Source organism: Octodon degus, unplaced genomic scaffold (genome assembly GCF_000260255.1).
Source record: "Octodon degus isolate 3935 unplaced genomic scaffold, OctDeg1.0 scaffold00223, whole genome shotgun sequence".
NCBI classification, from domain to species: domain Eukaryota; kingdom Metazoa; phylum Chordata; class Mammalia; order Rodentia; family Octodontidae; genus Octodon; species Octodon degus.
In genome coordinates, this window is record NW_004524799.1 from 1,573,240 (window position 1) to 1,578,854 (window position 5,615).

At 39.9% G+C, this 5,615-nt stretch overlaps 1 pseudogene across 1 annotated transcript; it reads right to left on the minus strand.

Moving 5' to 3' along the window:
- Positions 1-1,281: 1,281 nt before the first annotated feature.
- Positions 1,282-3,870, minus strand: LOC101589118 (annotated as a pseudogene). Its single transcript, XR_192858.2, has 3 exons — positions 2,500-3,870; positions 1,691-2,009; positions 1,282-1,527 (listed from the first exon to the last, which is right to left on the minus strand). The product of XR_192858.2 is annotated as a heat shock cognate 71 kDa protein-like (transcript).
- Between the last annotated feature and the right edge of the window lie 1,745 nt (positions 3,871-5,615).

Here is a 5,615-nt window from a genome sequence, read left to right on the forward strand (position 1 = left end):
TAGTACAAATCTTACTTCTCATTGAATTAAGAGAAAGCAGCTGAATATCTATCCTAACTATTTTGTATATACATATACAAAATGGTCCTTCATTTATATCCCCCTTTTTCATTTAGTTTTGTCAGAGATGGGTATTCCATTGCCATTTAAATATTGTAGGTGCATGAATTCAGCAAAAATAATCCAACATAGACCAGTAGTCATAGTGGGTTATCCATAGGACTGTGCAGACCTTTAACACTACACTTGTAAGTGAGTGAGATGGTAAATTTTATGTCATATAGGTTTTTTTTTTTAAAATTTTTATTATTATTATTATTTTTAATGTGTGTGTGTGTGGCCAGCTCAGCCCACCAGGGGGCGGGGCTGGCTGGCATGTGGTGCTGGGGGATTGAACCGTGGTCCCTGTGCTTTGCTAAGCTTGTTCGAAGTAGGTGCTTTAGACCACTGAGCCATCTCACCAGCCCCTCATATAGGTTTTTTAAAGCCACAGTAAAACTTCTTTTCTAAAACCATTGATTTCCATCATACCACAGCAATATATGTGCTCCCATGTACAGTAGCACAATTTGTCATAGCTAAATCTTGGAAGCAATCCAAATGCCCATCAACTGAGTAATGGGTAAAGAAGATAAGATATTTTTACAGAATGGAATATTATCCAGCTATAAAACAGGATAAATTTGAGGCTTTTATTGGTAAATGGATGCAACTAGAGACCATACTTTTAAGTGAAATAAATCAGATCTGCATGTACAAACATCATATTTTCTGCTTAGTGTGAGAACCTGAAAAAGAAAAATGGAATCTGAAGGGTACAATAGATACTGGGAAAAAGGAATGAACTTATTCAAAAGGAAAGAGTTCCTGAGTTGGGAAGGACAGGAGAGGGAGTGAGCAAAAGAGATATATCTATGTATGTAAGCAGGATGGTTTGGACAACTGTACTGTGGATTTCTGCCGGTCTGTGGAAAGTAGCAGTTGGTGCTTAATTTGTTTTGTTTCCATTTTTCAGTTATTTGTCTTTTTTCTGTTCTTAATTTCTTTTTTTTCCAATTTAAGTATTTTTATTGAAGACATTGCATTGTCATTTATAGTACAGTGCTTCAAATGCAATGCTATGTTTCCTTGTGTACATGTTCCATTATTCAAGTATTGAGAATGCCCAGTACTTTACTATAGCAGCTCAACTTTAATAACTGCCACAGAATTTGCTACAAATTTAGGTCCTTCGATTTTATTGATTGTGGAAGAATGCTATTATCTATATTTTGGGTTGGTTTAATCAATGGTGGGCCCCGAGGAAGCACCACCAGAGGGAGGAACTCCTACACCAGGGATGCCCCAGGCATTCATCCAGTCATATCACCTGCACTCTGGTACAGCTTGGTGGTGATGGGATTGCAGACTTTCTTGAGCTCCTTCTGCTGATGTTCAAATTTTTCTTTCTCTGCAGTCTGACTCTTATCCAATCAGTTGATGACTTCATTGCACTTGTCAAGAATCTTCTGTTTATCTTCATCATTGGAGGCTTGCTGGTTAGCTCAGTTGTTTAAGAACTGCTGGGGCATACAGTCAGGTGCAGTGGACCATGGTTCAATCCCCAGCTCCCCACGCCTCACCAGACCCACACTTAAGGCAGCCTGAGCCAGCCAAAAACAATAACAAAAACCCCTTATCTTCATCATTAATCTTGCCCTGAAGTTTCTCATCTTCAACAGTTGTTTTCATATTGAAAGCATAGGACTGCAATGAATTCTTGGAGGACACTTTGTCCCTTTGCTTCTCATCCTCAGCTTTGTACTTCTCTGCCTCCTGGACCATACGCTCTATGTCCTCTTTGCTCAAATGGCTCTTATCATTAATGATGGTAATCTTGTTCTCTTTTTCTGTACTTTTATCAACTGCAGAAACATTGAGGATGCCATTGGCATCAATATCAAAAGTTACTTCAATATAAGGAACACCACGGGGTAAAGGAGGTATGCCTGTGAGTTCAAACTTGCCAGCTTGGTCTTAACCATCCAGTAGAAAAGTATGAAGACGAAATATAGGAAGTAAAGCCATGTTGTTATGTTGAGCTGTGGGGGACTCAGGTCAATAATTTCTGACATTGCCAGTTAAACAGAAGACCCAATGCTGTTATGGGCTACTGGACTCTTACAATATTTTGCTGAGTTTACACACCTATAATATTCAATAACGGAACTTAAAAAAATGGGGTATAACTATGAATGTCCATTTTGTATCTGTGTATTCAAAGTGGTTGGGATAGATATATAGTTGCATTCTCTTAATGAATAGAATGATTTGTTCTAATGGTGTTTGTAAATAGGATCTCAAGTCTGCATCTCGTACAGCAATTAACCACTAAGAAGAATATATGCAGTGTATTATTTGTTGAAACTGTACTTTCGATTTGATTTGAAACTGTCTCATTGCTATCTGTTTATCAATAAAATTTTGAAAACAAAACAAAACAAAACAAAAAAAATAAACTTGCCAGCCGGTTGTTATCCTTGATCATGGCATGCTCACCTTCATATACCTGAATGAGCATGCATGGCTAGTTCTCAGAGTAGGTAGTGAAGATCTGGGTCTGCTTGGTAGGAATTGTGGTATTGTGCTTGATGAGGACTGTCATGATTCCACTAGCAGTTTCAATACCAAGAGAAAGTGGAGTGACATCCAAGAGCAGCAAATCTTGGATATTTTCAGACTTGTCTCCAGATAAAATGGCTGCCTGAACAGCTGCACCATAAGCAACATCCTCATCGGGTTGATGCTCTTATTTAATTCTTTTCCATTGAAGAAGTCCTGAAGAAGCTTCTGGATCTTGGAGATACAGGCAGAATCACCCACCAGGACAATGTCATGGATCTGAGACTTGTCAAGTTTAGCATCTTGAAAGGCCTTCTCCACAGGGTCCAGAGTGCCATGGAAAAGGTCAGCATTCAACTCTTCAAGCTGAATATGAGTAATGCAGGTGTAGAAGTTGATTCCGTCACAGAGGGAATCAATCTCAATACTGGCTTGGGTGCTGGAAGAGAAGGTTCTCTTAGCTCACTCACATGCAGTATGAAGAAGGTGGACAGCTCTTTTATTCTCACTGATGTCCTTCTTGTGCTTGCACTTGAATTCAGCGATAATGTGATTGATTATTTGGTTGTCAAAATCTTCTCCACCTAAGTGGGTGTCTCCAGCTGTAGATTTCACTTCAAAGATTCCATCTTCAATAGTGAGGATTGACACATCAAAAGTGCCATCTCCTACATAAAAAATCAGTACATTTCTTTCAGCTGCAACCTTTTTGTCTAAGCCATAAGCAATTGCAGCAGCTGTTGGTTCATTGATAATTCTAAGTACATTAAGACCAGCAATAGTTCCAGCATCTTTGGTTGCCTGATGCTGAGAATCATTAAAGTAAGCTGGCAGAGTGACCACAGCATTGGTAACAGTCTTCTCTAGATAAGCTTCTGCAATCTCCTTCGTCTTTGTCAGCACCATAGAAGACACCTCCTCTGGATAGAAGCTCTTTGTCTCTCCTTTGTATTCTACTTGAACCTTGGGCCTGCCTGCATCATTCACCACCATGAAGGGCCAGTGCTTCATTTCAGACTGGACAACAACATCATCAAATCTACATCCAACCAGACGTTTAGCATCAAAAACTGTGTTGGTGGGGTTCATAGCCACTTGATTTTTTGCAGCATCTCCAATTAGTCGTTTGATGTCAGTGAAAGTGGCACAGCTTTGAGTGGTTTGATTTCCCTGATTATTGGCAATTATCTCCACTTTTCTGCGCTGGAAGACACCCACACAGGAGTAGGTGGTGCCAAGATCAATGCCAACTGCAGGTCCCTTCAACATGGTGGCATGCTTATAGGCCCAGCTGTGCTAGTGAAAACATCATACAAAAAACCCCTCACCTACCAGCACGTTCAATGAACTCTTCTTAATTTCTTATGCATTTCTTTTTTTCTTTCTCCTTCCAATTTTGCATACATATATCTGGCAATATGAACAACTAGTTGGAGGGCAGTACTGCAGTACAACAAATACTGTGACATCCATATTATTTTGTTTAGTGAAATTCTGTATCACTTGTTTTTTTCTTCTGTATCACTTGTAATTTTGCTGTTTTAATACTATTGTACTCTCTTAAAAAAACCCAAAAAATTAGCAAAAGAAAAAAAAAACATGGTTTTCTTGCCATTCCCTCCACAATTCCCCCATCAAAGCTCTCTAGTTTACTGTTCAGGCAAGTTGCTAAGAGCTATGTCTGGTCACCTTGTTGTCTCCCTTGTGTCTTTACAATAATAAGACTCCCAGGTAATACATCCTGAATTGCCATTCAGTGGCGCTCCTAAGTTCTGCATTATGTTTCAGCTGCACAAGTCTTGTATTTGCTCCTGCTTACCTCAGGGGATTGTAATTTGGGATATCAATCTTACCCCAAGAGCACTAGATATTTTCTTGCAACCTAAAGCATCATTTTAGGAACTAAGAAAGCAGTACTTCTACAGGAAGCATGAACATAACAATCATCCCAGCAGCTACCCAGAGACTGAAAACATGTCACCATTCTCATGTTCTGTCTCACTCACTTTATTGCTCACACATACGTGATGCTCCATAAATGTTGAAACATAAAAAATAATGTCCCTCGGAGCTGGCTTTCAGGAAGTCCAACCTGTGTACTCATATAGGATTCCACCCTAAAAAGGCTTCTGTGCTTTGGGTTAATGCCCTGATGGCACTTTCTTTAAATTTGTTATAATGTCACCTGTGAACTAGTGTGCTGCTGGTGAGGACTGGTGGGCCAATGGAGTGAGTGAGCGGAAATTGGGGGATGTATGTGTCTGTTGGTTCTTACAGTCTCATTAGTGTTTAGCATTCACTGTGCCCCCACGTGCAGAACTTCAGAGGACCCACATTGTGTGTAAATTCAGCAAAACTCAGAGAGTATCACATCTATATCTGAGCAAGCAGAACAGTTGACAGCCGAGAGAGGTGACACTTTCCATTTGAACTGGAACTTGCTTAGAAGATGGCCATAATCGCACACACTTGTAGTCCCAGCACTCAGGAGGCTGAGGTAGGAGGATTGCCATGAGTTTGAAGACAGCCTTGGCTACTTAAGAGTTTAAGACCAGTCTGAACTCCAGCAGGACCCTGTCCAAAAACTCAGAGCTAAAGCAAGGACATCCTAAGAAATATGCAGGATCAAGAAGCTGTCTTCTATTCTTTCTTACTTGCATGATTTCTGCTGATGAGCCAACCTTGTACATGGAAAATGATGAACTAGAAGGAAAGAGAAGCATAGGCCAATCCAGACTTCCTTCTCCTTCTGTGCCTCCCATATTCATCAGGAATCCACAGGTGGAGAGTGGTGGTGGAAGGTGTGCCTATGAAGCAGTGAAAGGAAAACAGCTGAGCTTGTTATGTGTAGTGTTTCCACTATTCGGGAAGGGCAAAATCCACATAAATGTATGAAATGTAAATTGTGTAATTTTGGTGCTCTACCATATGGGTCAAATGTTCTCCCATTTGCATTTATAATTGGCATTGTGTTATATAAGATGAATGGTAAATTCATGCTAATAATTTAAAAT